The following is a 15,114-nucleotide window of genomic DNA, read 5'->3' as shown; positions in this document are numbered from 1 at the left end:
TACCAGAATGAGGCTGCATTCAGCCCAGGACAGAGCGCACTGCGTTCTCCAATCCACATACACACCTGAGAGCACACTCTCAAATCGCCACTGCTGGCCTCTCCTGTCAGTTCTAAGGTAGTACCACAGGGAGGTTCTAGGAGAGAAAGTGAAACCAAAAGCAAGGTGGATATTTACAGTTTTTTGGCCACCCAGCACCTATTTCACTCTCTTTCATTAATGCTATAGAACCAAGTTAAAGGTGACCCCTTTATATATTGACCCCATGTTGTTTACTTCTTCATTCAGACTGACCATTAACTCAAAGCCCACGGATACCAAATTCAAATTTTTATATCAATTGCTTTAAACATAGCCCAAATAATGATATTTTCAGCCATTACAGAGTGCCTGTTTTGCATACCCTGAAAAACTGCACCCAACATCCACTAGCTATAGGTAAAACAAACCCTGAGCATGTAAAAGACTGTATATTGCTGCTGCCCTCCCCAATCTTGCTTCTTGGCAACCTGGACACCTAAGCCCCACTCTGAGTCCTCTTTCCCCAGAAAGCTCCCCTGACCTCTGCCCCTTCTGGGTGGAGGACACCTCACTCTCTCTGGAAGGTCTCTTGCTGTAAGGGACCTCCTCTTGCATGCAATCCTGCCAAAGCACCACGCAAATAAAGCTTATTGTGTTTTACTGCCATCTGATAGCCATGTCTTTTTTCTTGATCACCCCCAAAATCCTCAGATTCACCACAGTTAATTATTCACTGATATTCCTCTGAAAATCCACCCCTCTCCCCTCTCCACTCTTACTCTTAGTGGTAAGAGGACTTCCCACACTTGTGGCTCAGGCTCAAGTTTAATCACATTCCTTTGGTGGCCGTGATTGGTTGAGAGACGGCCCAACCAGAGCCTATGAGTTGGAAACAGACTTCTGTTGAGCCTTCTTGGAGGAAGGAAGACCCTCTTTTACATGGATTAGAATGTGACAAGTAAAGATTTAAAGCTGCTATAGCCATCATGTAACCAGGAGGAAATAGCCTATCCAAGGAAATGGAAGCATGAGATGAAAAGAGAGAAACCAGATCTGATTATAGAGAAGGCTCAAGTGACATTAGCCAGTCAACTTCCTATTCCTGCTTAAGCCAACTGTCAGTTGCAACCAAGGGAGTCTTCAGTTTTACCAAAGACAAGGTTGGAAAGAGAACAAAAGTACATCTAAATCCACATGAAAAAGCAGAATTATGGCCTCTGCAGGAAATGGGAGGTTTGGGTTTTTGATGGTAACATTTAACTCTTGAGTTGTGTGCACCAGGTAAGCTCAAAATATAAATATTCCCATGTATTCTCTACTAAAAATACAAAAAGTTATCTGGGCAAGGTGACAGCTGCTCAGGAGGCTGAGGCAAGAGAATGGCCTGAACCTGGGAGGTGGAGCTTGCAGTGAGCCAAGATTGAGCCACTGCACTCCAGCCTGGGCAACAGAGCGAGACTCAGTCCCAAAAAAAAAAAAAAATCCCCATGTAAAACAAAGCTCTATAATCAAGAAAAGAAATTTTTTAAAGGAAAGCAAAGAAGTTTAAGACGTTGATAAAGATAAAAATTGAAGAAAGAGCCAGTCACGGTGGCTTATACCTATAATTCCAGCACTTTGGGAGGCCTAGGCAGGCATATTGGCTGAGCCCAAGACTTTAAGACCAGCCTGGGCAACATAGTGAGACCCTGTATCTATTTTTTGTTTTTAAAGACAGAGTCTCACTCTGTCACCCAGGCTGGAGTGCAGTGGCTTGATCTCGGCTCACTGCAGCCTCTGCCTCCCAGGTTCAAGCGATTCTCTTGCCTCAGCCTCCTGAGTAGCTGGGACTACAGGTACATGCCACCATGCCCAGCTAATTTTTGTATTTTTAGTAGAGATGGGGTTTCACCATGTTGACCAGGATGGTCTCAATCTCCTGACCTCATGATCCGCCCACCTCAGCCTCCCAAAGTACTGGGGTTATAGGCGTGAGCCACCACACCCAGCCTCTATTTTTTTTTTAATTAAAAAAAAAAAAAATTGAAAGAACCAGATGGTGCTATAATGGTGATAATTTCTAATAAAGTATTTCTTTTCCTTTTCTTTTTTTGCCAAAGGGTCTGACTTTTAATCTCATGAAGTATTAAATGGCTTTTTTCCCATAAACTACATATTTATTATGAAAAGAAGGCAATAATTCAACAGGGCTATAAAGCACAAATTACGTGATGAGAAACAATGTTTTAAATTATAGGCACATCATAATTAAAACAACAGAATTTTAAAAATAAAAATGGTGGCCAGGCACGGTGGCTCACACCTGTAAACCCAGCACTTTGGGAGGCCAAGGTGGCCGGATCACAAGGTCAGGAGATCGAGACCATCCTGGCTAACACGGTGAAACCCCATCTCTACTAAAAATACAAAACATTAGCCGGGCGTGGTGGCGGGCACCTGTGGTCCCAGCTACTTGGGAGTCTGAGGCAGGAGAATGGCGTGAATCCGGGAGGCGGAGCTTGCAGTGAGCCGAGATCGCGCCACTGCACTCCAGCCTGGGCGACAGAGCGAGACTCCATCTCAAAAAAATAAAAAAATAAAAATAAACAAAAATAAAAATGGGGCCAGGCACAAAGGCTCATGCCTGTAATCCTAGTGCTCTGAGAGGCTGAGGCAGGCAGATCGCTTGAGTCCAGGAGTTTGAGACCAGCCTGGGCAATATGGCAAAACCCCATCTCTACAAAAAATACAAATAGCCAGGCATAGTAGCGCACACCTGTAGTCCCAGCTACTCAGGAGGCTGAGGCAGGAGGACTGTTTGAACTCAGGAGGCAGAAGTTGCAGTGAGCTGAGATCGTACCACTGCACTCCAGCCTGGGTGACAAAGCTAGAACCTGTCTCTAAAATAAATAAAATAAAATAAAAGTAAAAATGTATTCAAGTTAAATTTTTTCAGCAAAATACTATCTATGAAAGGCATTTGATTTACCAGATTAAGATTTCACCATGTGTTCTCAAAGACTTCTCCTGCCTTATAAAACATTTTCCCCTCTGGTTATGGCCTTAATTGCACCTAACCTTCATCACACCCAAAGCCTTTACAAAGCACCTTTCCTTTGGGATTTCCATTTCTTCTCTATAGATTCCTCATTCCAGGGCAACATGACCAATGTTCCTACCCTTCTGTTAAAATTATTCTCCCTAAAATCACCAATGACTTGCAAATGACGAAATCCAACATTTTCTTTCCAATATTTCAGCTGCTTAACCTCTCGACTCTTGAGTCCTTCAGTGCCTCTTGGAATCTCTCCCTTCCCACTCCTTCCATGACACCATGCTCTTCTGTCTCTAAATGTATATCCCTTAATCTCTGTGCTAGTTCATCTTCCTATCCCTACCCTTAAATGTGTCATTCTCAACAAACATAGTCATAGTACTCTTGAAGAGTACTATATCCTTCTCCATTAAAGATCAGCTGGTAGCTAAAGAAGATAATTGTCCCTTACTGAGGGCTTTATGCTATAAGTTAAAAAGTCAATTTGTAGCCTGAAAATAGCAAGGTTTTTTAAAGCAAAGTATTTTTTTAAGTACTATAAAGTCTGAAAAGTAATCTTCTTGAGAGAACAAACTATCCCAGAAGGAATTTGAATGGTTCAACCTTTGGGCAACAAAGACTAAAGACCATACTGAAGACCATAAAGTTGAAACTGGGAATTACTAATCTCTGGATTAAAGAGGACAAAAATGAAGGGCTGGAATAAAAAAGGTAACAGTACACTCCCCACTCTCATTTACTCCCCTTGCCACACACAAACACACACACACACACACACACATTCACTCACCTACAGGGAGCTGCTCTAAATCCCAGGGCATCATTTTGTACATATTCATCTCGATCATGATTTACCTCATTATAATATAGTTAACTCTTCATCTTTATTACCCCTAGATTGTGAGCTACTTGAGAACATAAACTGTCTTTTTTCTTTTTTTTCCTTTTTTTCTTTTTTTTTTTTTTTTGATAGAGTCTCGCTCTGTCACCAAGGCTGCAGTGCAATGATGCAATCTAGCTCACTGCGACCTCCGCCTCCCAGGTTCAAGGGATGTCTCCTGTCTCGGCCTCCCAAGTAGCTGGGATTACATGAACCCACCACTGCGCCCAGCTAATTTTTTGTATTTTTACTAGAGATGGGGTTTCACCATGTTGGCCAGGCTGGTCTCGAACTCCTGATCTCAAGTCTCCGCCCACCTCAGCCTTCCAAAGTGCTGGGATTACAGTCGTGAGCCACTGTGCCCAGCTCATAAACTGTCTTTTCCTTATCTGTCTATTCCAAGAAAACTAACACAGTGCTTGGGCACTCAGAATTCTTAGTAAATATGCATTGAATGGATGGAGGGGATGGACAGATGGAGGGACAAAGAGAGATGATGTAAGGGGGGAATAACACACCAGACTTGCTTCAGTCCCTGAAAGTGTCCAAGCACCTACAACAAACCAACAATTCCTTCCCAGTGTCCCTGTTACACACTTGAAAGATTCCTATGTATTATAAGGCTCATCATCTTCTCACAGCCCAACAAGGCAAATCTGAGGTAACTGAGGACTTTGGATCAGTTACTACAGGGACTCCAAATCAGACTATGGGTGAAGGGAATTCTAGCTCAAATATCTTGATACTACGTAGACTACAAGAAGTATCTTATTTTGGCCAGGCGCGGTGGCTCACGTCTGTAATCCCAGCCCTTTGGGAGGCCAAGGCAGGCAGATCATGAGGTCAGGAGATCGAGACCATCCTGGCTAACATGGTGAAACCCCATCTCTACTGAAAATACAAAACAAAATTAGCCAGGCATGGTGGCGGGCACCTGTAGTCCCAGCTACTCAGGAGGCTGAGGCAGGAGAATGGCGTGAACCCAGGAGGTGGAGCTTGCAGTGAGCGGTGATCGCGCCACTGCACTCCAGACTGGGCGACAGAGCGAGACTCCATCTCAAAAAAAAAAAAAAAAAAAAAAAAAGTATCTTATTTTACTAAGTTAAGTATATGCAGTTGTTGATTTTAAAACAATATTTTTTTCTTCACTCTACCACTGGCTTTGTGTCAATCAATATTAATGCTGTCCTTTTCCAAATATTATTTTGAAATGGAAAGTTTGTTTTTTTTTTTTTTTGAGACGGAGTCTCGCTCTGTCGCCCAGTCTGGAGTGCAGTGGCGCGATCACTGCTCCACCTCCTGGGTTCAAGCCATTATCCTGCTTCAGCCTCCCGAGTAGCTGGGACTACAGGTGCCCGCCACCACGCCCGGCTAATGTTTTGTATTTTTAGTAGAGATGGGGTTTCACCATGTTAGCCAGGATGGTCTCGATCTCCTGACCTTGTGATCCACCCGCCTCAGCCTCCCAAAGTGTGGGGATTACAGGCATGAGCCACTGCGCCCGGTCAAGTTTGTCTTAACTAGGTAAAATACCATGTTAACAACCATTAGAAATTTTAGTAACACAACGAAACAAAAATAAGTGAAAATCTGGCAAAAATATCATTTTGTTCTTTTTTTCAAAAACAAGTAGAGTTCAAATTACCAAAACAAATAAATTCCACCAATATTACTAACAAACATATCTTAAATCTATTAAAATCTACCTTTTCAAAATTGATTTAATGTATGTCCAAACTTTAACTTGTTTGTCTGTGTTTATTTTGCAAGCATTAATTTGTCAAGAGCATGAAAAACAAAGATAAACTAATATTTTATTAGAACCCAGAATCACATATTCCTTCAAAAAAGCAGCTTAGATTTAAATTTTAAAAAACAACAAACATTTTTAACTTCAAACACACTTCCCCACTGCAAAAATAAATAAATAAAAGCCCAATACAACCAATTAATATTACAATTTTTGAAGAAACTTTAAAATTTTTTTGTACTTTTCTTACAAACCAAAACACCAACCAGAAAAATAAAACTGAAAAAGCAAACATATGACCCAGAAGTTACTTAACATATTTCCCACAATCTGTGAAGAATCAAAGATACACACTTAACTTTAGCCAAACCAAACTATACTCCATTCTGATAGGATAGTTTTTTCTGAACTGGGGAGGAGGTAAATTCACTCACAGCCCAATCAAGGAGGCAGCTTAATGTGACTAACACCAGAAACTTCCAGATGCAGAGAAGTTGGGTAGGAATCCTCCCTCCACCACTCACAGTTACTTTTTCAACCTGTAAAGTTCTTAGAACACTGCCTGATACAAAATAAGCATTTTGCAGACATAGGGCTATAGCACACCTCTAGATCACTGCAGCTTAGCATTACCTGGAATATTACTGGAAATTCAGAATTTAAGGTCCAATTTCAGACTTACAAGAGTCAGAATCTGCATTTTAATCATGATCCCCTTATAATTCAAATGTAACTTAAAAGTTTTAAAAAGTTAAAAGGTTGAGAAGCACAGCTAGAAAGCACTTTTATATTACATTCTGTTATCTGTTATAATTAACTCTTTTAAAAACCCACTCTGTTGTGCAACTCGAAGAAGTTAACATTTATTTTTAATAAAAAGCAAAGCATTATCATGGAATCAACATTCCTCCATTAGTGATTCTTTGCCATACCTTATTGTAAGGCAGCAGCAACTAAGGCCAAAAGTTATAGAGGACTGCCATCTAGTGTTAGATCATTTTGATGCACACACAAAATATTGCACCCCTCTTCTCCCACTGCCTTTCCGTACTTTAAATAGCACATTTGCTTAAAACAGTGTTGGGCTTTAGTTTTGTTTAATTCCTTTATTGAGACATGATCACCAAACAATAATTCCATAAGATGCCATATGAAATAGAGGAAAGTAGAAAACAAGGATTTTTAGGTTTCTTTTTTAAATAAGATCAACTACAGGGAAGTTTTCCAATTAAAAGAATCACCCACTCCCTCCTAGAAAGGTGCACATTAAATACACATTAAAGACATCAGGCTTAGAAAGTGGGCTTTCTTATGAAATGTACAAGTCTAGGAGTCTTACTTTCTTCTTCCTAAGTTCTATACTTTTTACAATTTATTTATACAGTATTTAAGGAAGAAAGCTACTTTCATATTGGAAAAAAACATTTTACAAGTGTCTGACTTAATAACTCAACCTCTCCACTCTATCCTAAGGAAATAATCAGAAATGTAGATAAAGATTTATGTAAAAAGATGTTCATTTGGCCGGGCGCAGTGGCTGAAGCCTGTAATCCCAGCACTTTGGGAGGCCGAGACGGGCAGATCACGAGGTCGGGAGATCGAGACCATCCTGGCTAACCCGGTGAAACCCCGTCTCTACTAAAAAAATACAAAAAACTAGCCAGGCGAGGTGGCGGGCGCCTGTAGTCCCAGCTACTCGGGAGGCTGAGGCAGGAGAATGGTGGGAACCCAGGAGGCGGAGCTTGCAGTGAGCTGAGATCTGGCCACTGCACTCCAGCCTGGGCGACAGAGCGAGACTCCGTCTCAAAAAAAAAAAAAAAAAAAAAGATGTTCATTCATAGCTTTGTCAGAAGCGTCGGAACCAGAGTGACTCCATCTTGAATAGGGCCTGGGTAAAATGAGGCTGAGACCTACAGAGCCGCATTCCCAGAAGGTTAGACATTCAAAGTCACAGGGTAAGACAGGAGGTTGGCACAAGGTACAGGTCACAAACACCTTATTGATAAAACAGTATGTGGTAAAGAAGTCGGCCAAAACCCACCAAAACCAAGATGGCGACCAAAGTGACCTCTGGTTGTCCTCACTATTCATTATCGCTAATTATAATACATTAGCATGCTAAAAGACACTCCCACCAGTGCCATGACAATTTACAAATGCCATGGCAACATCAGGGAGTTACACTGTATGGTCTAAAAAGGGGAGGAAACCTCAGTTCTGGGGGAAATTGCCCACCCTTTTCCTGGAAAACTTATGAATAATCCATCTCTTGTTTAGCATATAATCAATAAATAATCATAAAATAGCCAATCAGCAGCCCTCAGGGCTGCTCTGCCAATGGGGTAGCCATTCTTTTATTCCTTTAGCTTGTTAACAAACTTGCTGTCACTTTACTCTATGAACTTACCCTGAATTCTTTCTTGTTTGAGACCCAAGAACCCTGTCTGCGGATCGGGATCAGGACCCCTTTCCAGTAACATTTTCCTGGCCAACCATGAAATAACAGTATGATGGAGACTACTGACTCTAAGGATATAAACTGCAGAACCCACTGGCTGACTTTAGAGGCCAAACTTAGAAGATTTAAAGTCTCTCCTAAGACGGAATGGGTTAAAGGCCCCTCTTAATAAAAGGTGAGCATTCTTGACAAATGGGTTCGACACCCAACTTAGGAAGGTTAGAGTCCTTCTTAAGATTTAGGGGGTTAGAGGCCCCTCTCAGTAAAATCCCTTTTGGTTAAAAATGAATTTGGCATTATGGGATGTTAACCGCTATTCTCTCTGGATTAATCTGCCTTGCACTCTTTGCTGATGGCTGTGGGTTACAGGATTAGGCATGTACAGGATCACCAGACATGGGGAGCTTTTCTTTCTCACCAAAAGGGGAAACTTGAAAGCTGATGGGACTGCTGGAAAAGATCCCTTAGCGACTGACAAGCAACCACCTGAACTTTTGTTTAGTGTCACTGCAATGGGTGAGGCTTTCCCTGGCTTCCCTGAGCTCCTCATCTTCCCACCTCACTGCAGGCAATGCTTTTCTCCCTTCCCTTTCCTCTCTCTCTGTGTGCAAGCTGCTTGTAGGAATGGTAAAAATCACTACCTCTTGCAATGTTTTAATTAATGAGAAAAAGGATTTGTGAGGCTGGTCTTAAGCTATAGCGACTCTGGGGAATTTTCTGCTATAAATGTTTTTTACTGTATTCTGTCATAAAGAGGAGTACCTCTTTATGACACATAAGCCCGCTGTTCAAGCCAGCCCAGCAAACTAGTCAGTTACAAACTTTGCTGCAGGTTCCTGAAACAAACAAACAAAAAAACTGGATGAAGTTGCCTTCTTGTCTTGTTTTATGTCCTTGGGAGCTTGACCTTTTAAGTACATGGCAGTCCTTTCTCTTGTTCTCAGCCATCTGGAGGACAGGAATTTTGGAGTTTATGTCAGAGCTAACTCTAAAAATTATCTCAAGCAGTTAAAAGCCTTTGCAAGCTCAAAACTGACTGCTCTAGGCTCCTTCTGGGAAGGGCAATGGAAACTGTCCAATGCTGTAGCTTAGTAACTAAGGTTTATTGGTTTCACCTGTGAGGTTACTTTTAGTAAAGTTCAAAAGCCAGAAATATTACCTGTTTGGCCTGGTTAAAGTAGAGTAACAAGAGGCTTATAAGGAATTTTTTTAAAGGACACTATGGTTAAAAGTCAACTTACTTAAAAGCAGATACCCAAGTTATATGTACATTTTAAAGGTCTTTATGTTTTTTTCCTCTTCCTGGATTGTGTTTTTCTGGAAAAGGGGATTGTGTTTTTTCTTGTCAGTCAACTGAATTGTTTTTCTCCATTTTGTCTTCTTGACACTCTTGATGCACACGAGAGGACCTAAGATAATATCTGACAGCTTGGGACACCTTAGGAAGAACGGAGGAGGTACTGCAGACCCCATTTTGGGAGGGAAAAAAAGGACTTCTGTTTCCCTCATGGAACCCCAAGAATTGAAAATAGATAGATCCCTCTCACATTTTTCACTTTTGGGGGTATTAGAAGTTACTTCACATTATGAGAGATTTCATGTGTAATAACTAGGTGGGAAATACACTTTGGGGGATAGCTAAAGGAAGTTATAGGGGGACACTCAGCTTTTTCCATGTTTGGATCAGAGAAGCATGCTCCTGGCCACCTAGAAGGTATGAAAATGCCCCCATCCCCTACTGAGAGATAAGACTCCCATGGGAGATGGGCTGATACCCATTCCTTTTTTGGGATCCAGGATCTGGTATAAAAATGGAACCCGTAATTTTGGGGGATCTGTTTCGCCTTCCACCTATACCTATTTATTAGGGCTAGAAACTGAATGCTTTAAAGGGAAACTTAGAAACTGGCAAATGAAAAATCTTACAACTACTGGATCTTCTTTTGTCCGTGTATTTATATGTGCTGTGTGTGTGTGATGTTTATATATATATAAGTTCTGATTAATTGCTGTAAAAATAATAAGCACTTAAATATTGTTAAAAAATTAAGACTATAACGCCTTTTAGTTCACGTGACTTAAGTAATCTTTGGGAAATAAAAACACAGCTTTAAAGATTATTAGTAAAATAAAGACATTTGGTCTAAATTAGGCAGGTCAGATATTAGGTTTGATAAATGCTTTAAGGTCATAAACTGCTTCTTTGACTCTTGAAAATTGTTCAACTTAACTGCTGTGGAGCCATTAGATTTTAAGTAAGGCCTGCGGACATGTGGAGTTAGCCACATCCCCTAACTATACATGAAAGAGTCAGACATTATCTGCACTTCGGTCTGGTGCCCTAGGCTCCACACTTGGTACACAATTAAAATCATGTACTTACCAGGTTTTTCACCAAAAGTTAAGTTTCTAAGAGTTAACAGTGTAAATGTAATTGAGACTACTAGAGAAGCAGTTTTACATGCAAGGTATGTAAGGAAAATGAAATGTGCTCTTGAAAAAGGATTATAAGAAGGCATGGGATTGTGGATTTTTTTCTTTTTGCCTACTTTAGAAGGTTAAAGGGTTTTGTTTTGTTTTGTTTTGTTTTGTTTTGTTTTGTTTTGTTTTGGATGGAGTCTCGTTCTGTCACCCAGGCTGGAGTGCAGTGGTGCGATCTCGGCTCACTGCAAGGTCCACCTCCCAGGTTCACGCCATTCTCCCTCCTCAGCCTCCCGGGTAGCTGGGACTACAGGCACCCACCACCACACCCGGCTAATTTTGTTTTTGTATTTTTAGTAGAGACGGGGTTTCACTATGTTAGCCACTATGGTCTCGATCGCCTGACCTCATAATCCGCCCACCTCGGCCTCCCAAAGTGCTGGGATTACAGGCATGAGCCACTGCGCCCAGTCAAGGACTGTTTTAAGTTAGATGGGAAAAAGCCAAAGGTTTGAACAAGTTGTGGAAGGTCGGTGAAGAATTAATCTTGTAAAAGACATTCTGTGTGTGAACATATTGGCTAAAGTTAAAGGTGTATTATTCTGTTTTTCCATAAATTGAACACTGGAGTAAAAGCACAACAGGTTTTTCTTAGAGCACTGATCTGCTTTCTAACAACAACAAAAAAAAGGTATAAAGGGTTATATACAAGGTTTGTAAGAATCTTATGATCAAACTAATTAAAATTGTATAGTTTTGTCCATAAGGTTTTATTAAGAATTGGGTTTGACATCAATAATGTACTAATGCAACAGTGAAAACTGGCTTTCTGTCTCAAACAGGATTTTCAAGTTATATTAAAAATAATAAAAGATTTGGCTGAGCATGGTGCCTCATGCCTGTAATCCCAGCACTTTGGGATTTCCAGGTATAAAGAAGTATATAGAACTGTCTCACCTATTACTCTCTAGAGGTTTGCTATTAGGTTCAATTTCTCATATTACAAATGTCTTGCCTATCCTTTAGTCCCATCTGCTGTAGGCTCCTCGCACCCTTCTTGTACTTCGTCCACTCTGGCAGCTCCCCTGGAGGAGATCTAAGTCCCTCTTGGCACCGGCATGCTGGTACAAATCCCACAGCAGGATCCACCCTAAGCCATATGAGGTGAGCACGGAATCGCAGATAGGACCCACTCACTCCACACAGCAGTAGTGCTTAGTACCATTCACACAAGCAGCACCACAAGTAGGAGAGATTGTGATCATTCAGACGCACATTCAGCCCCTGAATATCGCAAGCAGCAAGGAAATACTTTGTCGCCTTTATGATGTGTCTTACCTTGCTCTGTGCACAGAGTTACCTGGTTGCCGCAGTATATGAGGATCCTTTCCTCTAGGTCGCCAGCCAGTTTCTTTCTGCATTGCTGAGAGTCTGGGTTTATTTGTCACACTGGGTGGGTCCCCAGTCTCTCACCCTTAGGCTACCGCAACAAGGCAGTGGGACATGTCTCCCCACAAGAGGCAACCGGAGACCTGTTCTCCAGGGGAGACCACCAGATTGTTACAAACAAATGCTTGTTCCTCTGTGCCAAAAAGAAGAACTAGCGCTCAGATAAAGAATTTTCTCGACCGGGCGCAGTGGCTCACACCTGTAATCCTAGCACTTTGGAAGGCTGAGGCAGGAGGATCACGAGGTAAGGAGATTGAGACCATCCTGGCAAACATGGTGAAACCCTATCTCTACTAAAAATACAAAAATTAGCTGGGCGTGATGGTGTATGTCTGTAATCCCAGCTACTTGGGAGGCTGAAGTAGAAGAATTGCTTGAACCTGGGAGTCAGAGGTTGCAGTGAGCCAAGATCACACCACTGCACTCCAGCCTGATGACAGAGCAAGACTCTGTCTCAAAAACAAAAAAGAATTTTCTCAGCAAGGCAATTTTATATCTATAGAAGGGTGCGACTCGCAGATGGAGCAATGGCAGGAATACACTTGAACAAGGGAGAGGATGGGATTCTTATTCCTGACGCAGGTAGCCCCTACTGCTGTGTCGTTCCCCTATTGGCTAGGGTTGGACCGCACAGTCTAAGCTAATTCTGACTGGCTATTTTAAAGAGAACAGGCGTATGAGCCAGAGTGGCAGGGTGAGCAGTTCGGTGGGAAAGATGGTTATGGAACAGGTAACTAAAGGTGACTTAGGTCAGAGCAGGTGACCAGGGTGACTGAGGTCAAAGCAGGTGACCACGATAAAGTAGGACAGAGCAAGTGACCAGGGGAACAGATGTAAACTACTGATTAAAACTGGTGGAAAAGGCTATTTACTGAAACTACAAGCAAGTTAAACTTTAAAATGGAGGTCAAAGAACTGAACATACTGACACACTGATTCTTTGAAGAGAAATTTAGAACTCACTGTATCCAACAGGGTTAACTTGATCTGATAATAAAATTAAAAGTACACTGCAATCTATATAATAGCAGTCCCCAACCTTTTTGGCATCAAGGACTAGCTTTGTGGAAGACATTTTTTCCACAGACCAGGAATGGGGAAGACTCAGCACATTACATTTATTGTGCACTTTATTTCTATTATTATTACATTGTAATATATAATGAAATTATCATACAACTCAACACAACGTAGGATCAGTAGAAGCCCTGAGCTTGTTTTCCTGCAACTAGATGGTCCCATCTTGGCGTGATGGGAGGCAAGAACAGATGATCAGGCATTAGATTTGCATAAGAGTACACAACCTAGATCCCTCGCATGCACAGTTCACAACAGAGTGTGTGCTCCTATAAGAATCTAATGCACCCGGATCTGACAGGAGGTGGAGCTCAGGCTAATGCAAGCAATGGGGAGTGGCCGTAAATACAGATGAAGCTTTGCTCTCTCACCTCCTGCTGTGCAACCCAGTTCCTAACAGGTCATGGGCCACTACACATCTGTAGGTCGGGGTCTGGGGACCCCGCTATATAACATTTGATGTGATCTAAAGAACCACTGTTATGCTATCAAAAAACACTTTTATTTGGCCAAAGCACTTTTTTCTCATGTCATAATTTTTTTATGATGTATGGAATTTAGCAATTTGCTTCCTAGAGATTCAGTAGGGGAAAGTGAATTGAAAATAGCTAATTAAACAAGGGAGGCCTAGGTTCCCGAATCAGGTCAGACATTTTTTCAAAGAACAGTAAAAATCAGTTCTAAAAGCTGAGGAAGCACTTCACTGACAGACTCTCCTCTCATCTAAATTTCTCTCTTCATCTAACTCTAGAGACCTCCTTATTGTTCAAGTAATCCAAACATTCCTGTTACTCGAGCAGTCCTCCCACCTAACCAAGTGTTTTGTTTCATATCACTTCAGTTATGCAAAATATTTATTTGCACATCAACACCAAAAATATCCCTGATGCTGCTTGGTATACTCAAATTCAACTATTTCTCGTCTTTGGATGTATTAATACAAAATAACTGAGTTCCCATAAACGAATCATACTTCCAAAATAAAGTCATTTTCTCATGTTGCTAAGGAAAAATATAATGCAACAGCTAAACAATAAACTCATAAAACATGAGTCCAGGAAGAGCTAAGATATTATAAAATCCCTAGTTACATGCTCTGCAGGTGGCACAGGAACATAGATACATACGCACACAGAGTCACACAATCACATGGGTAAGTGTCACCACCTGGCTTCCTATCCTCAATCCAGCACCACCAGCTCCTCTACCACCCTGTCATGGTGCAGGGAGAGAAGTTGATTTGGAAATAAGAGCCCTCCCACGCCAACAGCAAGAGTGTACACAAGAAAGCACCAAGCCCTAGTGATTCTGGAAGCTCTGAGACTCAGTGGACACAATGAAGGTGGCCTTTGTGCTAATTAGAAAAAGACACCCCTCTGCCAAGGTGGGAGGAACCCAGTCTCACTGAGCCAGTACTAGATAAAGGTGATGCCTTTGTGAAACATAGAAAAATCACCCCTTCCTCTGGGTAGATTTACTCCAAGCCAGAAAGCATGGCTTGATGAGCAGGATCAAGTCTGTATTTCAGCCCCACATCCCCTGCTCTTCCAGTTGCCCTGTGCAGAAACAACCCACACAACCCTGTGCAGCAGCCCTGGATATGGGTAGAGTGGAGAGAGGTGTTTGCAGCTTTATCCTGCCTGTAGCAGGTAGAGCAGTGACTTCCCGTCAATGAGGTCAACCATTTTTTCCACTGAGAGAGACGGTCATGAAGCACAGTTCCATCACACACACAAAAAAGCTCAGTTTCAGTCAGCTTATATATAAAAGAGAAAATCTGTAGAAAAGGCAGTTTTAGAAATGTTTCTATAGACCATATAAAAATGTGCTGGTTATATAAAAATCAAAGACATCCAGTGTTTAAAGTTTTCTTTTTTTATTATTTTGATTGGGCATTTGGTCTCCCATCTGAGTAGTAACCAGGCCCGACCTTGATTAGCTTCCAAGATCAGACAAGATCAGGCACGTTCAGGGTGGTATGGCCATAGACTTGCTTGGGCATTTGGATACAAAGGTTTCAATAA

At 41.7% G+C, this 15,114-nt stretch overlaps 1 protein-coding gene across 7 annotated transcripts in view; it reads right to left on the bottom strand.

The window, feature by feature from the left end:
• The window catches only part of BBS9 (Bardet-Biedl syndrome 9), a 514,065-nt gene that overhangs the window by 451,883 nt on the left and 47,068 nt on the right, over positions 1 to 15,114 (bottom strand). The window lies entirely within an intron of this gene.

Source organism: Piliocolobus tephrosceles, chromosome 8 (assembly GCF_002776525.5).
Source record: "Piliocolobus tephrosceles isolate RC106 chromosome 8, ASM277652v3, whole genome shotgun sequence".
Lineage (NCBI taxonomy): Eukaryota > Metazoa > Chordata > Mammalia > Primates > Cercopithecidae > Piliocolobus > Piliocolobus tephrosceles.
This window is presented reverse-complemented; position numbering and strand designations above follow the sequence as displayed.